Source organism: Nerophis lumbriciformis, linkage group LG03 (genome assembly GCF_033978685.3).
Source record: "Nerophis lumbriciformis linkage group LG03, RoL_Nlum_v2.1, whole genome shotgun sequence".
Classification (NCBI taxonomy): domain Eukaryota; kingdom Metazoa; phylum Chordata; class Actinopteri; order Syngnathiformes; family Syngnathidae; genus Nerophis; species Nerophis lumbriciformis.
The window spans coordinates 22,893,331-22,906,264 of record NC_084550.2 but is presented as its reverse complement, the minus strand read 5'-3'; positions in this window follow the sequence as shown (position 1 = coordinate 22,906,264).

Here is a 12,934-nt window from a genome sequence, read left to right as displayed (position 1 = left end):
TCAAAACGAGATTTATGGCCCTAGAAGAGGAGGTGGGGTTATGGAAAGGTCAGAGGGATGCGGGAGTAAAGGGGGTGAGTGTAACTTTAGTCAAAACGAGATTTATGGCCCTGGAAGAGCGGAAGAGGCTAAAAAATATGAAATTAATAGGTATTAGGAACATGAATGGGTTATTGATGAATATGAATGACATTTGACCGACATTTCCCCAACACACACACACACACACACACACACACACACACACACACACACACACACACACACACACACACACACACACACACACATATATATGTGAATGGGGTTGGTTATAACAAAGTCTTTGTTAGTACGAGCGCTAAGAGGAAATGGAAAAGATGGAGAAGCCCTTTGTTTCAGCAGCCGTGATTAGTGAAACTCCAGTTTCCATTTATAAAAATAATAAAACTTACCTCGCCGCTCCTCGGAAAAGTAGGATTTTTCTGAAACGCACTCAAATTCCTCCAACTGAGTCTTTGCGTGAGAAATGGTGCTTGGATGCTTACGGAATGGTTGGATCTTTTGGATACGTTTTCAGATACCAGACGGGAGATATTTGCTTGTTTCAGCTGAAAGAGAGAAGAGACGAAAGCCCTTTTTTGATTGCTTTGTCGCTATCAACCGTGGATTGGGATGTGTTAAGTCTGACAATGCCCGATGTCCTGTGGCATGATCCTTCTCCGATGGAAAAACGGGTAAAAGGAAGCTTGTTTACGTACCCGACGATGGATGAGTTGAGTGAGAGAAGAATTCTGTTTAGCGCTACTTGGGAGACGAAATCTTCGGCCTCAGGTCGTTGTTTTTTCCGCGCCAGTCTCCGTGCTCCTAAAATCAACAGTTCCTATCCGACCCAGTTGACCGAGCCAGACGTCTTTTCCCTGGAGTCTTTCAACTGTGCGTGCCCATAGCGGCATGGCGAGAGTGTATGGGGGAAATGAAGGAGAAGATAGACGTCTTGTTTCGAAGCAGTCAAAATTGGAAATGTATGCTGACAACGAGAAGAAGGTTGTGCTTTGAGACCACACCCCCGACGGAGTACGAAAGGACCTCCCCCGCTTCAGTTTCAACCAATAACCTTCAAGGGAATACTCCCGCCGAAACCTCAACCAATACCATTTGAAAACAACCCTTCCGATAGTCTGATCGGTCGAAACTTTTTATCGGACTCCACCCCCTTTGAAAACAACCCACCCCAGCAATTTTTCGACCAATCCACATCGGTTCCTTTTTTTTTGTCCCCTTTAAAAACAAACCAATCCTGCAATTTTTGACCAAGCCACATCAGTTCCCTTTCTGAACGCACGAACCTCTCAAACAATAAAATGCCAAACAAGACAATTATACGCGTAAAGACCTGCTTTATACCACAGGACAAATTTAAACAGACTGATGAAGCAACCATGGATGCAACCATGGCTGAGATTTTTAACCCTCCTGAGACGACGGAGGATGCGTACGACGAAGAGACGCCTTCAATCCCGCCGTGTCGCTTCAGCAGATGCTTTGGCAGACGGGGGATGAAAACCAGCGACGCTACAGTCTTTGCCAGACAACGATACAGAGGAGGAGGAAAAGGAGAATTGTTTCGTAAACATAACTCCTCCACCATCCCAGCCACCATCCCCGTCACTCTTGGACCCCACATTGCACATCGACGATGAAACCGATGGGGGTCTGTTGTTGTTTTTCGCCAGCACGGTGAAAACGGCCGTGTTTCATCTCCTCAGCCAGGCCATCTACAAGTTCAGGCAGAACGAGTGCTACGGCTGCTGGGTGAACCATCCAAGCCAGAGACAACATCCATGCCTGGAACCCTATGAACAGGAATTTCTGCTGTACAACTACGCCGAAATCATCAAGAGTCTGCGTACGCTTAAATTCATTCAGGCCATTCAACGCTTGCTGATGCTTCGTCGTATTAAGGCCGAGGATTCAAGGGTCGAAACCTACGCCGACTCTCTGCTGTCTCAACTGGAATCTGAGAAAAATATCTGGGTGGCCATAGATGACATGTAAAACGAGATGGTGACGGATGATGAAACGATTTTGGGACATTTGGATATGGTGACAGAGTGTTGGAAGAATTTAAAAAAAAAAAAGAAAAAAAAAAGATGGATAATTATTGGGGAAAACTTGTAAACTTTGTCGAGAACCACGCTATTTACCCATTGATGGATGTGATAGAAGCGTTTATTCTAAAACGAGACAAACCTCAAAAACTACAAATCATTCTTGACTATGCTCTAAGCCCACATGGGAATCTATCAGGAAAGCCGTTGTCTCTCATGCTTTGGACTTTGACATTTTTGAAATCCTTTTGGCTGAATGGTCTAAAGAAAAGTATTTTCAACCTTCACCTTGTCACGTGTTTGTTTTATACGCTCTGTTTGTTGATATGACGATGTATCGTCTGCGATGTGACATCCCCGTCAACGTTTTGTTTGAACTACAAAAACTACACAATGCGATTAAATTTACCTACAGTATACCTGTTTTACATCAAACCTTGATTATAGTTTATAGAAAAATTGTTTTAGATACATCGTGTTGTTTTTCATGAATAAAAAGAAAATGTTTTAGATACACTGTATTGTTTCGCATGAATAAAAACAAATTGTTTTAGATACACTGTATTGTTTCTCATGAATAAAAACAAATTGTTTTAGATACACTGTATTGTTTCTCATGAATGAATAAAAAAAATGTGTACCAAGCAAACCGAGGTCATTTCTCTGTGTCTTTTCACAATGAAGAAAGCTATGGAAAAAGCGTACTATACACCCGCACACCCGGGTAGTTTCGGAGGGGTAAATCGACTCCGTAGAGCTGTACAGGATGAAACGGGGCAATGTGTCAAAAGAGAAAAACGTTCAAGAATATTTAATGGGGCAGGATGCCTATACACTCCATCAACTGGTTCGCATCAATTTTCCAAGAAACAGAGTCTTTGTACCTCGACCTTTAGACCAATTTCAAGCCGACCTCTGCGATATGCAAGCCTTGGCTGAATATAACAACGGTTTTAATTATTTAATAACGGTCATCGATGTATTTTCCAAAAAGGCCTATGCGAGGGTTTTGAAGAGAAAGACCGCCGACGACGTGGTTAAATCGTTTCAATCAAATAGGGACGGCGTGGCGCAGTGGAAGAATGGCCGTGCGCGACCCGAGGGTCCCTGGTTCAATCCCCACCTAGTACCAACCTCGTCATGTCCGTTGTGTCCTGAGCAAGACACTTCACCCTTGCTCCTGATGGGTGCTGGTTAGCGCCTTGCATGGCAGCTCCCTCCATCAGTGTGTGAATGTGTGTGTGAATGGGTAAATGTGGAAGTAGTGTCAAAGCGCTTTGAGTACCTTGAAGGTAGAAAAGCGCTATACAAGTACAACCCATTTATCATTTATTTATTTAATCGGTGTTGGAAGAAAGTCAGATCTCTCGCAAACTACAAACTGACGCGGGAAAATAATTTTTCAACAAAAGTTTTCCAGCTCTGATGAAGAAACACAATATTGTACATTTTTCTACAGCCAGCAATCTCAAAGCCTCGGTGGTTGAAAGATTTAATCGTACTTCGAAAGGACGAATGTCGAGATATTTTACAGCCAACAATACTAGGCGCTACCTAGACGTCTTACAAGACTTGTTAAAAAGCTACAACCACGGATATCACAGCAGTATTAAAATGAAACCGGCTGATGTGACTTTGGAAAATACCCCTCAAGTGTTTGAGAATCTCTACGGCTCAACCACAGCGTCCAAACACAAATACAAATTTGCCGAGGGAGATACGGTGAGAATATCCAAAGTGAGAGGAGTGTTTGATAAAAAATATGAACAGAGTTTTACAAACGAGGTGTTTACAATAACCTGACGTCTCCCTCGCCCTCCCCCCGCATACGAACTGAAAGATTTTGACGGAGAAATAATAGAGGGTTCTTTTTACGAAGCCGAGCTGCAAAAAGTGTTAGAGAGTGAAGACAAGCTCCAACACGTGGAGGAAATTTTAAAACAACGGACGGTTGGTGGTAAAAAACAAGTTCTAGTGCGCTGGAAAAACTGGCCCGAAAAATTCAACAGTTGGGTGGACGACGACCTCCTTACAAATGTATAAAACAATCATGCCGCGATGAGCCTCCCAGTCTCGAGGACGAAAGATCAACGAGCATTATGGATCATTCCTACGAGGGTTTTTACCTCACCCTACCCTCCAACGCCAGCCTCAACGTGTTTAAAAAAAACAGAAGTTCCCATTACCAGATAGATTTGACTCAACATATAGATTTAGCAGGCTCATGGGAGGTGGCCTTAACAGAGATTTCATACCCTCGCTCGTGGTATAATGTTTGTAACAGGGTATTTTTTTAATGGAAAAAGAACATCCAACCTGTGGAAGGCGGGGTATACCCCGGACAAGGCACCACCTCATCACAGGACAACTCACAAGTTTCTCATCCTGAAGCGGAAAAGGATTCCCCCAAGGATCCTGTAAGTAGCCCCCGAATAGGCCAACCTGCGAAGAACACGCCGGTTTCGCGTTTACCGGGTTCCTTTCACCCTTTTACCTTACACATGCCAACTTCTCAGGATTCTAACAAGGGTCCTGTAAGCAACCCTCCAGAGGATAAAGTGGATTCTCACAGGGGTCCTGTAAGTAACCCCCAAGAGGGGAAAGTTTACCGTCAAGAAATGAGAGGAGGATGTTATGAGAACATTACACGATTCATAAATGAGCTGAATGAATCTTTACAAAAAATTGTAAATGAGGATAGACTTTGATGACGTTAAAAAGCGAATCTCCTATTGATCAGGGGGTCAAACTCATTTTCGTTTTCCCCCTCCCCTGGCTTACATCATGGGAGTGCAACCTGGAGAGTGGATCAAGTTTGATCGTGGGTCGGCCCCCTATCCGCTGGATATAAATGCCGGTTTCTACCACCTTTACTGTTACAGTGACGTGGTACGTCCTCAGATAGTAGGCGGGGCGTCTCGCCTTTCTGCCCGTGTGGGGTGTGGTCTCTCGCTGGCTTGGGGTCTGGCTGTCCCCTGCTTTTCTCGTGCCATGTCCTCTGCCGGGTGCGTCTGTCTGCGGCCTGCTGCTGACCCTTGTGGGCGGTACGGTGGGTCGGGCTCTGGGGTTCCTGTCGCTGGCCGGCTTGGCTGCGTGGGGGCGGTGGTCCCTGGTTCCCTGGGCACCACGCCTCCTGTTTGTGGGTTGGGCTCTCGGGGTTGATGGGGCCGTGCTCTGGCTCCCACGCACTCTGGGAGTCGAATGTATTGTACATGCAAATTCACATATGCTCACATACGTACATAGGTACCTACGCTCCCACATACATACACAAATACAGTACATATTTACCTACCTAATGTTCGTACATCCACACGCACATTCAATATACAAACATACACATACACATACTGTACATATACATTCACTGTACAAACACATATACACATTCTGTACGTATACATTCATTGTACAAACACATATACACATTCTGTACATATACAAGTACATATGCATACTTACACTCATGCACATAATCACGTTTCATCAAACATATATTAACGTTGTTGCCCTAGGGTAAACTGGGTGTAACACATGGCACACTGACAAAGCTTAACCTATTGTGACCATAACAATCTACAAGGTTAATGTAGGTTGCTTCTCTTTCTCCCCCTCCATTTTTCTGCATTCTTTCGTAGCTCAAGTTATCATTACGTATATGTATTGTTGCATTTAAACAACTGTATTGTTGATAATAAAGGTAAATTATTGGTATTGTTCATTATCAATAGCGCTATTTCTATTGGTATTTGTATTGATCCATTTGTAGTGTAATAATGCTCATTGTCATTTCTGTATTATTTTTTTTTTTTCGCTAACTGCTTATTTGCTATTACTTTTACCATCATATTTGTACATGTCATATTTGCTGATGTTGCTCTATTGTTGTTGTTGTTGTTGTTTGCTGTTGTTGTTTTTGTCTCTCTGTCTAATCCCCCTCTTGTCCCCACAATTTCCCCCTCTGTCTTCTTTTTTTTTTTCTCTTTCTATCCCCTCCTGCTCCGGCCCGGCTGCACTAAATGATAATATAAATACATTTAATAAAGTCAAATACAAATAAGGCAACAAGAGAAGTATCCTACACTTCTCTTTTGTAAAGTAAATCTGAACAGCCGACATGGGCATCTACATCAACTATATGATTTGCCTGAGAAGCTGGACAGGACATAAAAAAAAAAAAAAAAAAAAAAAAAAAAGATAGTAGGCGACGCTTTTGCCCCTCTCTTGAGAATCGTAAGTGTACAAGGAGCTTACGGGGACATTGTCACCAAGCATTTTAACCCTGCCTACTATTTACCCGTCTCAAAAAATCACATTGAAAACATCCGGGTGGAGATTAAATCTGATCAAAACAAATACGTCGACTTCACCTTTGGCAAGACTATCGTGAAGCTCCACTTTAGACCCGTCAGAAAGTAAAAAACCAACAACATTGAGAATGAGTCAACCCATGCACGACCCTCTACGTTTAGTGGGATATTATGAAAGCTAAGTGGGATGTTCCCTCCCCGGTTTCGCAGGTTCACCTGTGATGTACGGGCGTGGGATGGACTCCGTGTTTTCGAGGCTGTTTCGTTTTGTATCCCCTTTTGTGAAAAGAGGTTTTGCCCTGGCCAAACCTCATCTTAAAACAGCGGCAAAAAATATCGCTTCCGACGTATTCAGCCATGCCGTTGGAAAAATGGGTCGAGGAGTACAAGACGGATCAGGGGGAATAATGGTCCTGGCTAGACAACCCAGAAAGAGACTCCCGGGGCGACGTGTCTCGAGGATTGATAAAAAACGCAGACGCCTAGGAAAAAAAAAATCAGTCGACAAAAGGTTTACAAAGAGAAGGACCATTGAAGCCTCGCACGATATATTTTAAAAAAGATGGCTCTTTTACATCAAAATTCGACCGAATGCACGATGGCCGAACTGGATTTATTTTCAGCTCCTATGACTCAAATGTCCATCGACGATAAAACCTACACAGAAGTCCTGCCGCTGTCCGCCATCACCGACGGGGGTCCTAATGAATTTTTCATCCCGGGAGAAGGTGAAAAGTACTTGGATCTGAACAACACATTACTTTACCTGCGGGTTAAAATTACCCGCGCCGATGGAACAAATATCCCCCATGATGCAAACGTGGGTCTCATCAATTATCCTCTAAACACCATCTTTAGCCAATGCGACATTATGCTCGGGGATAGACTGATTTCTCAATCCAGCGCCACTCACCCCTACAGAGCAATAATTGAAACGCTACTAAACTATTCTGAAGCCACCCTCAAAAGTCAATTTTCAGCCAGGCTATTTTACAAAGACACTGCCGACTCTATAGTAGGCGTGAATGGGCCCAACAAAGGGCTTAACATCAGAAGCGCTTTCACGGCCGAATCTAAAGAGGTTCATCTACTGGGGCCGCTTCACGCCGACATTCTTTTCAGCGAGAGACTCCTTCTCAACTCGGTGGATGTGAGAATCAAACTCACGCGCGCCAGGAACGCCTTTTGTCTCATGGGGGCTGCGGACGGTACTTTTCGTCTGAAAGTGCTAGGCGCCTCTCTCTTCACAAAAAAGGTCACCGTTTCTCCAGCCGTACGATTGGGGCACGCCTCGGCCTTACTCAAAGGAAACGCGCTCTACCCTTTGTCACGGGTCAGCGTGAAAACGTACTCTATCCCCGAAAATTACAGAGTATGCACCCAAGACAATTTGTTTTTGGGGACGATGCCTAAATACATTGTTTTGGGCATGGTGAATCACAAAGTTTTCACCGGAAGAAGAGATCTCTCCCCCTTTAATTTCCAGCATTTTAATGCAGAATTCGTCACTCTCTGTCAAGCGGGGAAACAAATTCCCTCCAAAGCTTTCCAACCTCAATTTAACCAGGGGGCTTCGGTCAGAGAGTTTTACAACATGTTTACCGCTACAGGGAGGCATCTGAAAGATTTACCTCAATGCATCAACAGACAGGATTTTGAACGCGGGTATTCGTTGTTTGTGTTCAATCTCAGCCCGGGGGAGGACAGCGACGCGCTGTCCAGGGTTTCTAACGGAACTTTAAGACTGGAAATGAGATTCAGAGTGCCCTTACCCAACACGGTCACTCTTGTGGTTTATGCGTGCTACGACTTTATTTTGGAAATTGATTCCAACTGACAAGTGCTGGTGGATTATTATTGATGACGGAAAAGAATAACCATCAATTGGAGAAGCTTCTGCAACAAGTGTTGGGGAATGTTTTCTGCGGTATATGGGCCTCCGACCAACTCGTCTCAATGCTCCTTCACCCCACCCTCCTACTTTATCGTCAACACCCACGAAGGACATCAGCCGGGGAGCACTGGTTATCGATGACTCTGGAGGAAGATGGGACTGCCACTTTTTTTTATTCTTATGGATTTTCTCCCGATTTTGACTACTATCCTCGGAGCATTTTGAGCTTTTTGGAAAATCGTTCTGACCGGATATTGTACCACAACCTCCAGCTTCAACACCCTTTGTCCGTAGTGTGTGGTCAACACTGCGTTTATTATCTGTACCATCGATATTGCGGACTGTCTTTTGAACAAGTTTTGTCTTTATACGACGATGATGTAGTAAAAATGATCTTGAAGCATATACCCTGGTTAAAAAATTGCAACGTTGTACTAGTTGGAATAAGAATAATAGTAGTAGTTGCGACGTACAAGCTGTCTGTTGTTTAGAAACTTTTTTGAACCGTTGAAATGAAATGAAAATGCTGTACACAATGCGTTTGATGAATAAAAAAACATTTTATTGAAACAAAAGTTTTGTCACATTCAAGGTTTAGCCAATGCGGGGACAATGTCACTTTTTTACTTATTCTTTTCCTCTCAGGGGTTAGAAATGTTTATTTTTCCACAGCAACCCGTTTCTCCTCTTCCTTCCATGCCGATTCAAACTCTACCCCCGCTTTTAGACGTCTGTATTGATCTCGTGCTATGGGGTTATGAATGGTTGATGCGGGGACGTTTAGCTTTGTCAACACTGTTAAAAAATTTCTCCATCCCTCGGGCGGGCGGTTCTGCGGTCTTTTGGTCCGCTGCATCAGGTGTTTTAGCAAATCGATCATGAGATCCTTGCACCGGCATTCCGTTTTGAACAAACTCTCCTTTGATGGTCCACCCCTTGCCATCCTCCGATAATTTTTTCATAATGTACTCGGCGTTGTTATGATCGCGTTGGGGGAGGTTTTTTATAACTTGGATCACCGTGACATCCTCCGACTCCCCGGCTGTGTTCCTTGGTTTATCCCTCAGTTTATTTTCAGGGACATTCCACGAGTCATCCGTCGAATCCTTGTGTAAAGTCACAGTCTTCTTTTTTTCCTCACGGTGCCCCTGCTTCACCAAACTAAGATATCTCTGCATCAGGGTGTCGTATATTTTTATTCTTTCATGAGGATTCATTCCCGGTTCGTTTAAGACGGCTCTCATTTTAGCGTCCAGATCATCCTCCACCGAGTGTCTGATGGTCTGCTCAGATCGAGTCAAACGATTTAATTGTTGGGGGGATAGGAGAAACATTTTTTGAGCCTTTTTCATCTTCAACCTTTTCCGGTCAATCCTCCGATAAGACTCCCTATAAAAAGTACGATTGTAGAGAGCAAAGGTAAAAGAAAACCGCCCGACTGTTTCATCAGAGTCTGGCGTTTGCGTTTCAGTCCGGTCCTTTTATCGGCCAGCAGTCTGATGATTTTCTTTTGTTTTTTAAGTTTAGCAAATTGAGACTGAGATAAGGGTACATTGCCCTTCAAAATGTTTAAAGCAATTTCACACAGCGTCTGGATAAAGTCTGGAGACTCGTAACTCAGAATGTCTCAACGATTTTGAGGCGAGGCATGGTACAGAGCTTTTAACATAGGGCCGTTCCTCTTTACACGCTTTGACATTTTCAAATTATGTTTTTGGCACGTACACAACGGGCAACTGATGCGGAAGCAAGCCCGACCTCAGTCTGTATTGTTCTGGACAAAAATGTGTCAGGTCAACCACTAAATACCCATGAGCGTCCAAAGTTGCATTCGCAAAACTTTTCAAGAAAAAACTTTTTTGCGAGGGGAACATTTGTTGAGCCAACACGTTAATCTGCAATCTGTCCCTTGGGTTCTTAAACAGTATCATATAATTACAGTTTAAGCTAATTGTGCGTGAACATTTACCTTGATGAAAAACATTCTGGGTCAGCATCATAACGCTCATATTTCTATGATGTCTATACTGAGTGAAAATTTTAACCACTTCGGGATGATTGGAGGCTTGGAAAATAATATTGTCCAAAATGATCAGATGAGTCTGATCGTCCGTAAACAAGTTTTCTTCTTCAAAAGAATCAGGCAGTCCTTTAACAAATTTTATTTTTTTAATTCATCTTTTTTAGTTCTGCATAGATGGGTTGAAAAGAAGTATAAATCCACACAATGTTATCGGGTACAGAATTCATGACGTGTTCACAATTTTCCAATATACATTTTACAAAAAAAGTCTTTCCACAGCCGCTAGGCCCTACAACCAAGCATGAAAAAGGTGTATAAAATCTAGGATCAAAGTCTACTTGTTCCATTTTTTCCTCTCTAATACCCAAATGGTAAAGTTTTCCCGTCGGGAAAGAGACGTCTTTTGTCATACACTACTCTAAACTTCTTTTCGAATGAAGTGTTTTTTAAAAGGAAGCCCCTTTTATCACGAACAATTTGTTGATGAGGCGTGTTTTCTCTCCCTGTGGATATCCCTCCACCAAATCTTTGACGCTGTCAAAGTTGACCCTCTCGCAACACTCACGGTTTTGAGTAATTCCCTTGGCACGCAGCACAGTTTTTTTACCATGTAGGGTTTGGTAGGCATAACTCTGTGGACCAGCGGAGGCAAATTCTTGAATGCTGTCGCCCCCCCAACTCATCCGTCAAATCCCCTAGATAGGAGCCCGTCTCCAGAGGAGCTTCCCCCTCGTTTACCGTGTAGATTAAACTATCGGTGTTTAAAGAACTCTCTCTTGCAGCCTCTCTAGGTAACCGTACATTTTCAAGCGTGCGTAAGCGGTGGTAAAAGCGGCGATAAATACATTATTTGTGCTACCGGGAAGCACCACGCTGTTTTTGCCGTATCTCCACTGTACCATAGCAATCTTATCGCTGAGAAAGGAGAAATATTCAACCGTATATTTTCCTGAAAATACAAAGTCGAAAAATTCTTCACTTTTTTTCACCAAGGTGGTCTGAGTTCTATTGTGCCTCCCCGCAAACTTTCCCCAAAGACTGTTTAAAAAGAGTTTTGATTTTTGTCTCTTGGCGGGGTTGAACTCGATTTTTGCAGCATCCAACAGTATTCCCTGATTTTCACGATATTCCCGAATGTACTTTTCCCTGCTTTCTGCATCGACGGCTTCTTTAGGATACCCTGAAGCTTCTTGCTTCCCCTTTAGAAAAGTTTGAACGTAACCTGTAAAGACGCTATCGCTTTGCTTTTCAAAGTGCCACACCTCTGTAATCTGTACCCCAACTGCAGAGTTTTGTTGAATTCGACCGTGACCCAGACTCCCGTCAGCGCACTACCTTCCTCATCATGCTCACAAGGTCCCTGTTGGTTATTGTTTTCGGCGCATGTGCGACAAAGTGTAAACATTAGTTTGCCCTTGGCTGTTCTGTAGGGTAGCACTGGAAAATAGAGACCTCGAGGAGGGTGAACGACTGCTCTGACCAGACCAAAATAGTTTTTAACGTCCTCAAAATCCGTGTGGATGATGACGGGATGACCCAGTGGGTAAGGAAATGCGCTGTTGACGTACGGGTAGAGAGAGGTGACATCCTCATACAATACACGCTGCTTCTCACCTGCCGTGTGCCTCAAGCTAAAGGCGCTCATCCTACCCCCAAAAAGAGCATCTCGTGGGATGAGAGGTTCGGGGAAATTGCGAGTTTTGAGAAAGTTTATTACCCCGGGGTGTGATTTTTTCATCTCATTCCACTTGTGCTCTCTGATGATAATGGTGTTGGCCTTGTGGTCGGGCTTTAACGCCTCCATTTTTTCCTCGGTAGCCCTGTGCAACTCTTTGTAACGAGTGTTTGTCAAAGGACATACGGCACTGGGTTCAAAACACGTCGGGCATCCATGATAAAAACATCCCTGAAATTCCCAGACAAAAGGTTTGTCGTCGATTACAGCAAATCCGTCGACAAAGTATGACCCCATCTGTTTTTCTCCTTTGTTTAAAGCGTGCTGTATAAAAATTCCACGACGATGCGCCTCCCATTCTAACCATTGGATGTATTTTTTACACGTCCCTCGGTAGTTATCCGGGGAAGGTATGGCTAGAGAGTCTGGTTCGAGGAAATTAGTCACAAACACCTTCATGCAGGCTGAGGCTATGGTGATACGGCTAAAAGGATCAACATGCGTCTCATGCATAAACTCAGCTCTAAATTTGATGCATCCTGCACGAAGGTCGTTTTTGCAGTAATGTACCGCTTGTTTTTGAAAATCAAAGACCTCTCGGCTCTTTTTACGATACCACGTCTCAAACTTGTCCCGCTCGTCGGCCGTCATGCGTTCTACTCCGTAATTGCTGATTGGGGGGTATTTTCCAACATAGTTTAAATGTTCCTCGGAACTGAATTTGTGAGGAAAATGCCCCTTGGACCAGCAATCATTGAGTCCCAACGCTTTAGGCATGGCACTGAGTGGCATGGTAAGAAAGGAAACCGAGTCAATGTATTTTAGCCTAAAATCACGGTCTTCGAAACAGAGAACTTTACTCCCCTGCATAATGATAGAGGGTGCTATGCCCAACTGTACCATACCACTCAGAATCAAGTAACAGTCAAATCCTCTCGAATT